The sequence below is a fragment of the Chiloscyllium plagiosum genome, unplaced genomic scaffold (assembly GCF_037043375.1).
Source record: "Chiloscyllium plagiosum isolate Xiang-an unplaced genomic scaffold, Cpla_swu_hap1 HiC_scaffold_27, whole genome shotgun sequence".
In the NCBI taxonomy this organism is placed as follows: Eukaryota; Metazoa; Chordata; class Chondrichthyes; order Orectolobiformes; family Hemiscylliidae; genus Chiloscyllium; species Chiloscyllium plagiosum.
In genome coordinates, this window is record NW_028270165.1 from 68,841,746 (window position 1) to 68,859,049 (window position 17,304).

Below are 17,304 nucleotides of genomic sequence, written 5' to 3' on the forward strand. Positions count from 1 at the left end.
TTGAATCCCTGATGAGGTTAATCTCCATCATTCCCCGATGAGTTTCAAATAGTGTGACCAGAAAGACAATGCAAACGCTGGGAATTGTGTTAAGTGCTGTAGTTTAAGATAAATTAAGATAAATCTTAATCTTATGCATTACCTGTGGTAAGGAAACAATGGACTTTTAAGGGCCGCTTTATTTCTTCATTCAGGCATAAGAAAAGTTTCAACAAGCTCTCTTCCTGCTGAAGCTCTTAAATCTACTAAACTAATAAAGAAAACTGGTTAAATTTGATTCTTGCAGCAGGGCAAATCAAATAGTATAAAGGCAAGGTCAAATTTCTCCCATGGTGCAACTGCCAAATGACTGAAAAAGTTGGGAGTTGAGCTCAGTATGGGAGTTTAGGCAAATTAGAGAGGGATGCACTTCTGAATCTGCTTCCAGTCACTTTTCCGTTGGCTACTTTATGATCGTGGTGCCAATGCATGGACTCAAGAAATGGCCAAGGTGAACAAAAGATTTTGCTGAGGAGGGCAAGCAGCAACTCCACAGTCTGCCATTCGCTAAATCGACAGAAATTACAGTTCGTGAAATGGTCTGTTCCTCCTGTCAGATCTGGGACATGAGGGAGTGGTCAACTATGTCTGGCGACTATATTTGGTGCATGCGTGCCTGAATGCGCCTTCGCTGAGACCTCTTTGGTCATTTGGAAGGCGGCTGGAAGAGCTGAACAGCATGCTGGGGACAGAAAATGTGGTAAATAGTAGTTTCAGGGTTGTGGTCACAACGTAGGTGTTTTCAAATTAGATGTGCGACTGCCAGGAGAGGTAGGCAGTGGTGAGGCTGTCTCCTGTGGCTGTCCTCCTCTCAAATAAGTACGTTTTTTTGAATAATGTTGGCTGGATCGCCACTCAGCAGAAATAACAGCACCAGACAGGTGTTTCGCTATGTTGTCAGGCAGGCTAAGTCAAAGCATGCAATCTAATCTAGGACTCTGTAGTCTGAGGCATACGGAGTTGTTTCTGTAGCCCTGAGCGAAATTCCAAGATGGTGTGTTGCCTCTCTGGTGCCACGGTTAAAGACGTCGCAGAGCTGTTGTAGCAAATTCTCAATGGGAATCATGAGAAGCCCGATGTTATTTTACACATTGTCAGGAGATTGAAAGGATGATGTTCTGCAGATTGAATAAGGAGTTAGGCAGAAGGTTAAAAAGCAAAATGTCAGGTTAGTAATGCCTGCATCACTCTTGGTGCCACATGCTAGTGAAAGTAGGAACTGGAGGATAAGGCAGATGAGTGTCTGGCTGAGGAACCACTGCAGGGCACGCGATTCAGACTTTGTGGCTATTGGAGTCGCTTCTGTAGCTGCAGCGACCTGTACCAGAGTGATCCGTTGCTCCTGAGTTGCAGCGAGACCAGTATCCTGGCGGGGAGATGCAATGGAGCTTCACGAGAGGGTTATTATCTACTCTGGCAGTGATCTGCAAACTAAGCAGCAGTGAGACACAAAGATGCTTGAGGATAGTATAGAGGTAAAAACAACAAGTTAAGTCGGCAAGGCTTGTAAGAACATGACAGAGAACCAGAGCAGACTGATTAATTAAACTGACTTTATTTCAAAGGACGATGTCTGACAAGTAAGACAGATAGACTCAGAGCATAGAGGGGAACATGGGTCTGGAATATCATAGCTAACAGGAACGAGGGAGGGACAGGACTCAGAGCTCACTGCTCTGGTGTATGATTGCTAACACAAACATAGCAGGGGAGCTGAGACAGGAGGCAGAGAAGTGTTTTCGATACGGGAAATCATCATGACATTACTTAGCTTGGCTATTCTAGGAACATCGACTACTGATGGTTTATGAGTGGAACTGATTACTTTGATCGGATGGCATCACAACCAGCACGAAAATGAGGAGCAAATATCCAGGCAAATTGCATATAGTTGTAAGAATGACAATTGTAATTGGAATCGTAGGAGATATCAACTTTTCAAACGTAGACATGGACTGCCATGATCGAACGGGGTTGAATGGGGTGGAATTTGTTAAGTGTCTCGATTCTCAATCAATATGTAGATAGCCGTTTGACAGAAGGGCAAACCTCGACCTCCTCTTCGGCAACAAGGCAGGGCAAGTGACTGGGTGTTAGTGTGAAAACCCTTTGAGATTAGTGACCACAATAAGACTAGATTTTAAATTGCTGTGGAAAACATTCGACCCAGTCCACATGTTTCAGGTATAAACCGCAGCACGGACAAATTTGATGATGCTACAAAGGAACTTTCAAAAGATAGTTGGGGAGAGTGTTTGCAGTTAGAGAGACGTTAAAGAATTAAAGAGAAAAGTGGCAGGCATTCAAAAGCGAGAAAACCAGACGTCTGGGATAGCCTGATCCCATCAGTATGAAGGACAAGGTTGGCAGGAATAGGGTTCAATGGATGACTGGTGATAGGTCAGGTATAGATGGCTGGGTTCAAGTGAATTATTTGAGGAATATACGGGTATCAGAGTACACTGAAGACGAAAATCATCAGGCCAAAAGTCAGACATGAGGTAGCTTTGGCTGGTAATTTTCAGAAGGATTCAAAGAGACTCTGTAAGTACAATATTTACAGAAAAATTAGGGTCCATGACTGATCAACAAGGCCAATTATGACAGAAACGACAGGAGATGTGTGAGATCCCGAATGGTCATTTCAAAATTGACTATGGAGAATGGCATAGAAGCTGGGGAACTCGGGTAAATAAATAGTGAAGCCTTGAAAAGAGTCCACATCTCAAAAGAAGAGGTACTAGAAGTCTTAAAACGCATAAAGGTAGAAATATCATCAGTGCATGAGTAACACCTGGTCGGGCAGACGAATTGCAGACGAAAAAAACATCAAATTTCTTACTCTGTGTCGAGTTGTCAGTGAACGCCCTACCTTCTACAACCTCGTGGTGACACTGTGTTTAGGCAGGCCACTAATCGTCTTTCTCCAATGGGAGATCAATCACATTGTCCTCTATGACTAAGTTGACTTCACCTTCATATAACATAATCAAGGTGATTTAACATGGCTTCGGGATGGAGTAATTCTTCCTGAGATGTTTAGTGCAAGTGTTTTTGAAGAAATAACTACTATAATTGATTAAAACATGACGAGAAGATCTAATGCATATTGATTTTTGGAAACATGTTTGAGAAGTGATGTACGTCTGGCTGTTTAACAACATAGTATGGATCGAGGACTTCCTAACTAATCGAGGGTAAAGGGTTGAGTGAAGATGCTTTCAGGATGCAAACCTATAACAAGTACAGTGTTATAAGGCTTGAGCCGCCGTATTACCTATCTATCTGTCTGTCTGTCTATCTATCTATCTATCTGTCTGTCTATCTATCTATCTATCTATCTATCTATCTATCTATCTATCTATCTATCTATCTATCTATCTATCTATCTATCTATCTATCTATCTATCTATCTATCTATCTATCTATCTATCTATCTATCTATCTATCTATCTATCTATCTATCTATCTATCTATCTATCTATCTATCTATCTATCTATCTATCTATCTATCTATCTATCTATCTATCTATCTATCTATCTATCTATCTATCTATCTATCTATCTATCTATCTATCTACGGATCTGTCTCTCTGCCTCTCTGTCCGTCTCTCTGGTTACCTATGACTAACTTGAAAGCAATAGCTCGGAGGGATTTAACGGGTCCTATTGTGCACCAGGAAATAGAGAAGGCATATGGAATGTTGGGAAAAAAAACCCGGAAGAACTGCAAGTTGTATAAATCCAAAACAAAAATGAAGTTGCTGGAAAAGCTCAACAGGTCTGGCTACATCTGTGAAGAGAAAACAATGTTAATGTTTGGGTCTGGAGACCTTCCCTCAGAACAGGAATTTTGTCCCTTATTTCAATTGAATTAAATGTTAGATTACTGTCTGATCTACTCTAGCAAGCATTTAGGTGGCAGTTGGATAGGTGGTTAGTTTGGTTTCATTATGATTTTTATTTGAGCGCCTGATACCACTTCTTTGTGGTTGTATCTTCCTGCGATTCTGCAGAAACCCAAGACAGGAATTCCCCCCTACAGATAGTGTATGAAGCTGAGAGTGCATTTCAGTCCAGTGTGTCTGAGAGTACAGTAATACATGGTGGTGCCCGTCAGCTGCAGGCCCGAGATAGTTAAACTGCTGAATTTATTGTCGGTCTCGAATTCTGCAGAGAATGAATTTCAGCAAACTTTGCTTTCTGCTCGGCACCTTCAGGGTACTTTATTGGTGCAAGCCTCGTCTGTTAGTTTGGTTGCTGTCAGTACCATAACAACCGATGATAACTCGATGCAGTCTCATAGCAACAGCCCAATTTGACGAAGTGTCTTTCTGTCCGAACAGGTGTGGAGAGTGTCCGGTGACAGATTCTCAGGAACTCAGGGCTGAAAAGAAAAAATAGATATCAGTTGCAAAAAGTCAAGTGACGTTATTTTCAAATGGGATTTGATAAACAAACGTTATATGTATTTTCCCATATTTACCTGTTAGAGTAGCCTGCCACACAACCAAGATGGATAGCCGCATTGTCACTGTCCTCTGTACAGCAGGGCTGTTGGATTCTTGTAGACACACTTTCTAAAACCCCGCCTTCATAAAACTGTTATCCTGTCCGCAGATGCTCCCACCTCACTGCCTGCTGTCAGTGGTGGAGCTGTATGGACAGAACTCAGTGAATTGATACACAGTGAACTCCGTTATCCTCATTACAAGTAAAACAGAGAGACAAGCATTCGGATAAATCCGTTTGCATGCATGGCAGGAATCCACCAGAATCTCAGCAGACCTATTGTCAGGCTTATGTCAATTTTGCCCTAATTCAACATTTTTTGCAAGTCGTGTAATTGTCAAATTAATGATGGAAATCTGTGGTACTGGTGAACGCACAGTCAGGCAGCATCAGAGGAACAGGACAGTCAATGTTCTGAGCATAATCGCTTCATCAGTAATTATGTTCAGAACGTCAACTTTCCTGCTTCTCGGATGCTGCCTGACCTGCTATGCTGCTTCTAGCACCACACGTTGAACCCTGTGTCTCCAGTATCTGTGGTCCTTACTATCTCCAAGTTAATCACTGTCTTTCCAATGCCTATGCACTCTACTCCGAGGCTTTCAGCCCACACAAAATTCCTTGCGGCCTCATAAAATGATACCTCTCAAATTGCAGATCTGCAAATCATGCCACCCTCATCACTGCAGTCAGTCTCAAACGTATCCATCAGCATCTCTCATTTTTCTTTTACCATTTTCACTTTTACTCTGGCCATCTGCCACTGTACTTAGTTTGAATAATATATGTCCCCCTCTGCTGGATCCTGTCAGAAGCCTTCACTGGGCTCAGTCTCAAGTTTGCTCTGCCCTATCCTTTGATTTTTTCTGTACCTCTGATTTTAGAACACACAAAAGAATAGACACATAGACCCTCTGAACGCAAGCACAGGAGCTGACTCACTAAACACAAAGTCTTCACAGAACTGGACTCACTACTTTTGTATAGTTTCGCAGTCGTCTATCGTCGGTGCAAGAACCATAAGTATCCGTCTTTGTGTCCACGTGGTTGTGTGCATTTTCGTATGTGTATTCCTGTGCAAGTGTTTATGCGTATGTATCTGCGTATGTCTTTCTGAGGATGCATTTGTGTTTGAGCGTGTGTGTGCACTGGGAGCTAAACTATAGTGCATGTCGGTGTTAAAATGTCCATGCATATCTGCATGTATTTGAGTATCTATATGGGTGCGAGCATGTTTGACTGGAGATAGTTATGCCTTTCCTTTGTTTGTGTTTTTGTCTACGTCCGTGTCTGTGTGTGTTTGTGTGTGTGTGTGTGTGTGTGTGTGTGTGTGTTAACCTGTTTTGACTGACATATTTTCATTGGTCTGTTTAGGTGCGTTCCGTCCTCCATCTCTTACTGCATCTGCTATCAAACACGATCAAAACATTACAAATGATCTGGAGTGTTTCTTGTGTGAAGCAACTCAGTTCAGAAGCAGGTGGCAGCAGCGCGGGAAGTTAAGTTGTCTGAAAGGTTGAGTGTTATAATTAATAAGGGGACCAAGCAACTTCAGTGGTTGCTCCCTTGTACTAAAAGTACAACTGCACTATCTGCACTTTCATGTTACTGCAAATGCAGGGGGAAAATTGCTTCCGATTTGATCAGTGAGAGAGGACAACCACACTGCAAGATACAAACTAGAGCAACATCATCTCAGAGCGCAGAAATAATTGCTTTCAACACATGTATCAAACTGAATTTCAGAAATCCACTGGTGATTTTTTTATTTGTGTTTTGTCCCTTTCTTACTTATTTTTCGCATGCATGTCATTGCAAACTATCGTTTCCCATCTGACATGTCTGGTTTTCTGTAGTTACAGTCCACACTTTGTTAAGTGTGCTTCCGGCCCATGACTGGTTTGTATACATTGGATAGATCTCACAATGTAGTGAGCCTCTTTATTAAAACAGAGAAGGCTGTCTTCCTATTGCTGGAAACCTTCCTTAATTTCTTTGTTTATTCAACATTGTTAACAGACCATTCATCGCCACCCTAGTATCTATCGTGTGGAACCACTCTCAATAAACCATGCATTAACGTAACACAGAAGTTGATTGAAGTATTTTAGGATTGTTGATTTGCAGAGGAACGAATGTTAAGAAAATTTCCTTCGTGTTTATCACCATTAGAATATTTTTTCGCAACGAACTCGTGTCCTGTATCTGGATGCTGCTGGTACCAATATAAAGTATAGCTGCGCCGTGTAGTATCATACATACAGTTTAGAGGCACAGCCTGTCCTTCTGTCTGAACGTCTCAAAAGATTGAGTTAGTGGCTAACTCTCAATGAGTCATGTCTAGAATAGAAATCATTTTTAAATTTACACAATACTCCAGTCTTACAGGAGTATAAAATAGGACTTGAAAATAAACTAGAAATATATTTCGACATATACTTGTTAGAAGTGACTACCGAGCAATTAGAGAGTTTGCTAGCTGCATTTCAGTGAACAGTGGGCTATCAAAAGGCATTTGTCAGCTTAAAAACTCTGTCAACCACTGCGCCAGTATTAGTCACACCGGATTAGATGAAGCCTTTTAAGGTGGCTGTCCATGCCAGTGATGTGGGTGGGTGTCCTCGCTCCTGCATGAGGACGACGAGGGAATAGCAAGACCCCTCGGATATTTTTCTAGGAAGTTGAACGTTTATCAAAAGAACTATTCAACGGTGGAGAAAGACACTGTGAGCTTGGTCTGGGCATTACAACATTTCAGTGTTTATATTACCAGCAATACATCTGACACAATCGGATGCAGTCCTCACAACACATTGACATTTGTGGGGAAATTTAAGGAGAAAAATGCCAGACTGTTCAGATGGAGCTTGTTGTTGCTGCCATTCAATTTGACAATTGTGCACGTGACAGGTCGCGAAAACATGATTGCTGATGCGTTATCGAGACTCGAATGAAATACGGGGGGGGCGGGGGGGGGGGGCGTTCGGTGGCGGTTGTGCCGTGGCTAGAATGTGCATGGGGTTATGCATGTCTGCATGTCTATAGCATGTGTGTTTAGACTACTAAACGGGTTTTCAAGGGTTAGAAATGAAGCCATCTTTAGCGATTGATGGTTCTTTTTATTAAGGGGGGAGGGGAAGTGACCCAAAGCTAGTCCCTTTTTTAAAAGCTGTTCCTTGGCTCAAGGATACGCTGTCCTTGACTTTCTTTCAGACTGGTAATAAACCGGGCCGGGCTCCAATAAGGCTGGTTTGGTACAGAGATGAAATGGATTTTGAGAGGCCTTTTGTTTATATGTAAGCAAATGAGACTTCAGGCCATAGTGGTCATGTTTAAGAAGTGACCTGGCTAAAGAAAGGGCAGTGGTCAGCTCCCGAGCTAACTGAGCAGAGTAGCTTTTAATTCAGTTCTTAAAATTGTGAAATTTCAACAGGGAGCTGAGTGGAAACTGTCTCTCTCTCTGTCTCTCTCTGTCTCTCTCTGTCTCTCTCTGTCTCTCTCTCTCTCTCTCTCTCTCCTTCTCTTTCAGCCCTTCAACATCAACCTGTAAATATGTGTTCCATTTATACTGGTTTTGAAAAGAGTTTGTTTAGTAGGACGTTTGTGTCTATTTGGAACAGCACAATTACGTCTAGTTGGATAGGTTGTGTCCTGTAGGGGTTCTTTATTCTGTTTTTTGTGGGTCACTGTGTAGTTTTGTGAATAAATGTTTGTCTGTTTTAAAATGTATTAGTCAACCTGTCTATCTTTCTCGCCGTACACTTACTGAACCAAAATGAGGAGTTATTGCCTGAAATTGCCTGCTTAAGAATATTTCCAGTGGTCTGGCCTTATCCATAATTAAGCACTGAAAAATACAAAACGTATTGGCACAATGAATCGCTTGGCTTTTCTCTCCCTGCACCTTTTAATGATTCATGCAGCTCTAAGGCATAGCATAAACCTTTGACACGAGGCAGGTAACAGTTCTGGAAACGTCCTGTAACCTTTCAGCTCTTGGAAATGTAGAGTCAATGTTTGTTAATCAAATTCGCTCTTGTAACGTGTGGGGATCCTGGTTAAGCCAGCATTTATTAGTATCCCAAATAACCACATGTTGGTGAAGAGTCAGATTACCATATGTCTGAAGGTTTATGTAGGCCACATCTGATAAAGACAGAAGATTTCTTTCCCTGGCGGACATCATTAAGGAAAAGATTTATCACAGCAATCCGCAATGGTTATCGTTGAACTCTTCGTGAATTATTATTCGAATACTCAATACAGGAATTCAAATCCTGTTCCACGGAACATGGGTCATGTATCCTGTGTTTCTGGATTAATACACTAATGAGATTATCCTCGCCATCGCGTCCAGTATCCTCGTCTGGAAGATGAGACGCAGGGAGGGTGTTTCTAATGCGTCTGTTGCCCTCATCCTCTCAGAGGGTAGAGGACATCGGTTTATAAAATGCTGTCTCAGTAGCCTTACATTCAATCATCCGCAACTCTTGTAGATGATACACACTGCAGCAGCTGAGCTTCACCCTAAAGAGGGGTACACGGAGCTTGGCTGGAATGTCGTCTGGAACAAAAGGCTGCAGCAATGTGGCAAGATTGGAGAAACTGGGAGTCTTCTACATGAAAAACAGAGATCTACTGTGTATTTTATTCAAGTGCTGGGAAATTTGGACTAGTAAATTTTGCTTGTGTCGCTATTTCAGTCAGACTGATTTGAGACAAACGGTACAGTAGAAGCAAGAATGTGAAACTTTATGCAGCTTATTGTGAGGATCAGGGTTACAAGACCAAATTACTGGTGGAGAGGAAAATGAAAGTTAGAATGCAACAAGATAAATTTACGTATAAAAAAAGAGGAGAAAAAGAACTCAATATTCTGTGGAAATAGTGGAAGAGTGGGAATGATCGAGTTACAATTGAAAACAGCAGTCAGAGACCTGAAGAGCAGAATGAGTTCCTGCTGTTATTTACAATATTGTGATTATTTGAGCTGCTGTCGATGGTGCATGTTTTGTAGATTTGAGACGAGCAGAAAATAATACATTTCCTCTTTTGGGTTTTTGTGCAGGTTGGTAACTGATCTGTCTCACTGTGTTGCTGTGCACAATAATATGTCGCACCATCTGATATTTTAAGTGTCTTGATATCCAGAGCGAAGATACTGTTTGAAAGGTCTTTGGAAGCAATAATCCGTCCTCTGACCTCTGGATGATAATTGCTGACGCTTTCACTGTAGTAGCGAACTAACCATTGTGGACCCTTTTCAGGACCTTGGCGGTACCAATACATATTGTAGTCCTTCAGATTGAAACCGCTGGTTTTACAAATCAGTTTCAGTGACTGTCCGGCGAACCCCGTCTCAGATTCTGGCTGAGCCAACACCACCTCAGACTGAGCACCTGTTAAATTAAAACAGTATTCATTTAAATGGTATGACTCCCAATTGTGCACCTGTCGTTGTGGCGGTGATGAACAGGAAAAAAAAAACAGAGCCTCATTAAAATTCGGAAACAAAACAATTGCAGCTACTCACCAGATAAGAAAGCCAGAAGGAGAGCAAGGCGTCCTGCAATCAACATGATTTCTGGTGCCCTGTTAAATAGAGCAGCCTGCTTTTCAGTCACTCACTGGAAGAGGATTTTGTTGATCATTGATTTATGACCCACAGTCAGAAGGGCTTGTGAAGCGGCAGAAAAAAAAGGTGTGTGTTTGAGGATACACGTTATTGGTTGACTGAAATCGACGTATAGTATCAACAGATTTGGTTCTGCCTATTCAAAGGAAGTTGTGCGGTAGCACCATCTCATTGTGAGCATTAGAGAGTTGAGTGAAGTTCCTGATGATTCATGTAGCAATTTGGCAATGAGTAGCAGTTTGATGCTAATTTTAGGAAGTGCATCTTTCAGATAATTGATGGATTAGATGACAAATGCCCTCTGAAACCATTGCCCCAGACTCTTTAAGAACTATTGTCATTTTCCCAGACTAAGAGAAACATCAACATTAAAAACAGTTCATTTGACGTTTCGTGCCTGCTCTGACAATTTGTATGATGGTCGCTGACCATGTGCTTCAATGCCAATTCCCACTGTCTCTCGCCATTTGTTGCCCCTGCTTCAATTTTTCAAGTCTAATTTTCTGCCCTTCTGTACTTGCCCACATAATGGATTTGTATAAATCTCTGCAAAGCCTTCTTGCATCGCCTTTACAATCCCAAACAGTTATGCCTAGAAAGAAAACGTAAGAAAAAAAAGGGCTTCATTTTGTTTACTCATTATGGTCATTTCTGATATCATGAATAGTGGGAGGGAAAACACTAATGCTTGCACATTCCAACAAGTCAATACCTGCCTTTGGAAATAAAAAAAAATCTAGTCCTAATATTTGTTTTCTGCCTATCAGTAATTGACAACAAATGCCATTGCATCATCCTAAGTCCTGTGTCCTTTAATTTTGCGCTATTAAGCAATTTCCTTTGACCGACATTATCTAAAGCCGTGTGTAAATCCAAATGCGCCATATCTCCTGGTTCTTTCTAATCTATCCTACCAGTTACATTCTAGAAAGATTGTAGTTCATCTATTCAGCATTTTCAGGCATAAGGTATAAGCTATACCGCTTGTGTCTGACCCCATTAATATTATTCAATGTTCTGCTCTCGCGCTGTACCCACAGATGCATGCCGGTCATAAAAGAATCGAGGATGACACAGGATAGAGTATTTTATCGGAAAGCAAAGGCGATATACAACAAAGTCCCACATAGAATTGTGGTGGCACTGCAATGTTATCTTTCCAAGGGGGAGGTTAGGTATATCCTAGATATCTGGAAGGGCTTTTGCCCGAAACGTCGATTTCGAAGCTCCTTGGATGCTGCCTGAACTGCTGTGCTCTTCCAGCACCACTAATCCAGAATCTGGTTTCCAGCATCTGCAGTCATTGCTTTTACTTCGTTGATTATATCCTAGATATCTGAATATTTGAGGGTATGCACCGTAGAGATTTCGAGGTTTGAACTTCTACAGAGAAGTAATTATTAGTAATATGTTCTTTAACAACATTGCAGTTAGTATCTTTGATCATGATCTACTCGTATACTTGGCAGCTGTGAGCACCAGAATAATGCATAGCTGCCGCATGCACGATCACAGATACATCGAGAAGTCATCATGACTACATCTGTCTGAATATCCGAGGAGAATGATTTGGGACAGAATTGGAAAAAAAAACGGGCTATTTTAAAATGTAAAGCATGCATCGGTTTAAAATATGTCTTACAAAAGAAGTTAAATGTATTTCCTCTGTACTCACCTTTCAGAAGTCCTTCCCAAACAACCCAAGTGCTGAGAATCCTCATTAGGGCTGTCCTCTGTGTTACAGGGCGGTCGCATATTTCAAGGCACCTATTATCAAATCCCAAAATCAGTGAAAATGCTGTCGTGTTTCTAGGTTTTCCCAACTTACTGCTTTATGTAGGCGATGATACACTGAGGGCATGAGAAGGACGAGAGTAGATGGTCAATGAGTGGACACTGAATGATGTGAGCCAAACTCACTATCCTTAAAAGATAACTAGGACATTCTGATGTGTCGCCTTCCATCCACTCTTAGTTTGTTGTTATGTCCCTCTACTAATTTGTTGCAATTTGTGTAGTTACCAAGTTAATAGTGGCCACCAAATTACCAATGCACGCACCACCGAGATTTTCACTGCACCTGAAATCCATGTGGTCCCAAAAGCAGCCTCCGCTCAAATTATTGAACATTGAATCGCAATTCCAGCAACAATGAAGCCAGTGTCAACTTTATCTCCCTGCTTCTCTGATAACATGTTTGCCCGTTTCCCATTTATCGTTGACTTCCAATTGTTTGCCCGTGCACAGACTCAGAATAAAGAGGCAGTTAGCACCTTTTGATATTGAAGAGGTAGACTCATTATCCAATAGTTTACACCAGCAAAGAACTCAAGCCTTTTAGCTCCACCGACAGGCGGACCTTCTCATGAAACGAAACTAAAACTAAAACCCTTCCAGGGTCTATGTGAGACCTGATCCTGCTCATTCGTTATTATTTTGCCTCATGTAACAGTAAGTCCCCAGGGTAATTTCAAAAATTGGTTACTAAAAACCTGGCTGAAGGGAGCATACTGCCACAAAGGTGGTAACACCTCTTTGCAAGAAAAAAAAAACTCAAACACATATTTCTTGACGACATAGTACCATCATGGTATGGACATTGCAATTTCATTCGTCTGCACATCATTGAAAATGTTTTCTTTTGTCTGTCATTACACGTTCTCTATATTAATGTATTCATTCCCCGCTTATGTATATCTTGTGGCCCTACTTTGGGTATCACTTTTAGCAGTGTCCACCATATTTGTCGTCTTCTCTTACTTTCTGTCTGCACTCCATGTTAAGTCACTGTTCTTCCAAATAAAAAAGGAAAGTAGCCAACAAAAAAGCGTAATTGGAAAGCACTGGTGTTTTGAAAACGATACAATAACAACGAAATTATAAATGCGATCCTGAAATCGGGTTGGTGAGATACGTTGTTTGGAAGAAAGTTCTACAACAATGTGGGTACGGTTCCTATGAGTGACGGCAAGAATGTGGGTACATTCCCAATAGTGTCTGATATTAAAATTAACATTTCTGATGAAATATTTATGCCGGAAACGTCGACTCTCCTGCTTCTCGCGTGATTCCTGACTTGTTGTGATTTTCCAGAGTCACGCCTTTTGACTATGATTCCCAGCATCTGCAGTCCTCACTTTCTCCATTGCAATGTGTATCCCGCCTTCTGAACGTCGCCCACTGCCGACAGCGTGGTAACTGTCAGTTTAAACCATTGTTAATCAACATGCTCAGAATTGTTATCACAAAACTCTGGAGCCTCTTGGTGGTGTGAAAGGTGTGTCACTAATCCTTCGCTAACCCTTACTTTAAAACATTAAAAATCGTCCACTTCTCTGATGAGAAATCAGACCTCTGGGTAAACGAAAATTGTACATGTATATTCATACAGTCATAGAGATGAACAGCACGGAAAGTACACTTCAGTCTAACTTGTCCTTGCCAATCAGATATCGTAACATAATCTCGCCCCATTTGCCAACACTTGGCCCGTGTCCCTCTAAAACCTTCAGATGCCTTTTAAATGCAGTCACTCACATTTATTTAAATTAAATTTCATCTGACACTCCCCAGCCTATTTGCCCATCCGATCAAGATCCCGTTGTATTTTTAGGTCCGCAATACTTCCAGTGTTGGTGTCCTCTGCAAACTTATTAACTATTGCTCGTATGTTCACATCCAAATGATTTGTATAAATGACGAAAATCAGCGAACTGCGAAATGATCCTTGTGGGATAGCACTAGTCACAGACCTCTAGTCTGAAAAGCAACTCTCCATCACCACACTTTGTCTTCTTCATTCAAGCCATTTCTGTATTCAAATGGCTCGTGCTCCCTGCATTTCATGGGATGCCACCTTGCAAACCAGTGTACCATGAGAAAATTTGTCGAATGCCTTACTGAAGTACATATAGATCATGTGCACTGCTCTGTCCTCAGCAATCATCTTCATTATTTTTTTCAAACAATTCAATCAAGTTCGTGAGAAATGATTTCGTGCACACAAAGCCATGTTAACTATCCTTAATCAGTCCTTGTTTTTCCAAATGCATGTCATTCCTGGCCCTTAGGATTTCCTCCAATAACCTGCACAAAATAGTCCGTGAGATGCAACATAGCTTCACGAAGGGAAAATGCTACCTGACGATTTTAATAGAATTCTGTGAGGAGAGTTCAAGCATAGTTGATAAAATGAACGAAGATGCAATATATTTAGATTTCCAAGAATTAACTCATTATAGATTGAGCTACTTCATAACATAAGAGTCAATGTGTTGGGTACTGCATTCGTGCTTTTGCATGGTGTATTGTTTGACTGAAAGCACTTAACGGTTCTTTAACGTCTGAAAAAAATGATTGGAAGAATGCACATTGCCTTTGATCTAAAGTAAATATTTTTGCTTAATCTACTATCCTCCATCACTTACTCCGGCAGTTCATTAGAGATATGTGTACATGAATGAGTGAATCCAGGAGCTTAGACATGTTTTAAAACGACTCTCACTGCCTTCTGTCCATCGGTGAGTCCACATGTTCACTGATCTGGAGAACTTGAAGGCCCTGGGAACGTTCGTGAATTTGATCCGAGCTGAAGATACGAACTTAACATCAAAGCACACATTTATTTAGATTAACAATGAGTATCCACAGCCTAATTCATGGCGGTAACTGTGCATTCCGATGTCTGGTATGGCGAACGCTGGGTTCCTCCTAATATTTAAGGTCCAAGTCCAAGATGGTATCCAACGATTACCATAGAGTCCCTAGATCTGACGTGGAAAAGCACAGCATCGGATGAGCTTTTAGTTGTAACGATGGGTTTCAGCTCGAAACATTGACTTTTCTGCTCATTGGATGCGATCTGATATGCTAAGCTTTTCCAGCTTCATGTCTATTCACTCTGAGGTCTAGAATCTACAATCCTTACACTCTCCAAAGACGGAGTCCGCGATATTCATGCTATTCTAGTTACAGACTTTATCACTATATTGCAACAGATCCATTACTTTTCTCAATATTTCGTTGTGCAGAGAATAAGTTGAAAGCAAAACCATGCGTTTCGACCTACGTCAAACACATAAAAAATGTGTTTCAAGACAGTGCAGTTATCCAACAGCCAACACGAGGTGTTATTTGCTTTATGAAGTAATGTTCCACCTGTCTCTTGTTGCCGATTGTCATGTCCAAGTAAATCTTCAGCAACAACCCTTAATAATTTGGTTTTATGAAACCATTTTCTGATCCGACCACTGCACACGGAAACATCATGTAAAGTTATTTGAAGGCCAAGAGAGAGTGGGCACAAATTCTGAATGGCAAAATGCCACGAGTGAAAATTACTTACAATATATATTTGTAACTTGCATCAGGGAAGTGAATGCACTTTCACCAGATTGTGGATGACAATCTACACAAGGATGTGGAAAGCATATTCGAGTTGGCTAAAAGTTAGAGGAATGGAAATTATGCAGGGAAATGTGAGATTGTGCATTTTTGCCAGAAGAATAGAGTTGTTGGATATTTTTAGACTTTGGAAAAATGGCAACAAACAATGGCACAAAAGGAAATGGTTGGTCTGAGTGCTTGGATCACAATGAGATAGCATCCAAGATCAACAAGTAACAGGGATGGCAAATGGAATGTAGTTTGCGATCTGAAACTGAGTAAAAAACTGTGCTTTATTTTCTGAATTGCTCCTGGGGAAACCAAATAGGTGACAGATTGAGTCGGCTTTTATTTGGTTTCTTTGCTGTTTGTTTTTGAGTGCCTGACATCAGGTTGTTCTTTGCGCTTGTATCTGCCCACGATTCTGTACAAAGCCCAGGGCAGAGGAGCACCTGCCTCCTGTTCTTGTGTGACATTGAGAATGCAGTCCATACCTATGAGTCCAAAACTGTACTCGCATATGATGGAATCAGCGAGCTGTCACCCTGAGTTGACGCACTGAGAGTTACACCAGTGAATTTGAAGACTACAGTTCGGCCACAAAAATAAATTTCAGCAAATCCTGATTTACCTTCAGAATCATTGGAGTATGACCACAGTATAAAGTCAGGATGCGTATATGGGTTATGTTGGTAGCAGTTTAATCTATAGTAGCGCACTGTCGGCTCGTAGACAGTGTTCATGTCCAAACGTCTTCGAGGGATTGACAAAATCCTCATGACTCATGTCTGAAATGGAAAACAGGTATACATTGCAAAATGTAAAGTCGACCTGAGTTAAAATACGATTAGATAAAGGAATGCAAAATGTATTTCCTCCACATTTATCAGAAAGAACAGTTTCCCTCACAGTCTAAAGCCGAGTACATGCATTGTCTCGTTCCTGTGTGGAAGAATGCAGTCGAATATTCGAAGAGAAATATTCTAAAAGTACACCTTCAACACTTGCTGCCGTATTTCTGGATGCTTCCACCTTACTGCCTGGTCTTGGCAGGGATACCATGATGATGAGTGGAGAGGGAGAGCTTATTCTCAGTAAATTAATCTTCTCTGAGTCGGGGATGATTGGTTTCATGAAAAGAGAGCCATGGGATTTCCGTAGAATAGACTTCCATCCATAATAAACAAATACTCAGATTCTTGGGAGCAATGCTGTCACAACTGATATTTTTCTCTGCCTCACAATATCGATTTACTCCACTTTTTCATTAACCAGTTAATGCATGCATCCATTATGCTCATGCACGCCTACCCCGAAAAGTCTATTGACTGAAAATCTTGTAGCCTTAAAATCTGCCCGTTCTCAACAGGCAGAGCCTCAATACAACCTTTTGCATCACTGAACTGAATCTTTTACTGATCTGTTACTAGCTATAATGTCATTATTGTAAGTTCCATCTTCATAATGCCCCGTCATTTCGATTTATATGCACTCAGGTGCAACATAGTCATTCTCCCTCTTCTTGTTCCTCTCATGACTGTTATGTAGTTGAACTTGTGTATGGTACCTTTAAGAGAGAGTGAATATTGTCTTGGCAGTGAGTGTTTGCAGACACCTTTCATGTGACTGACTAGCAGTCTCAGTGTCTAATGGAAAAATGAAAATATTCAACACTTGGTTGCTCAGTTCACAATGTTTCAAATTTAACCAATCAGATTAAATTATGCCCCAGG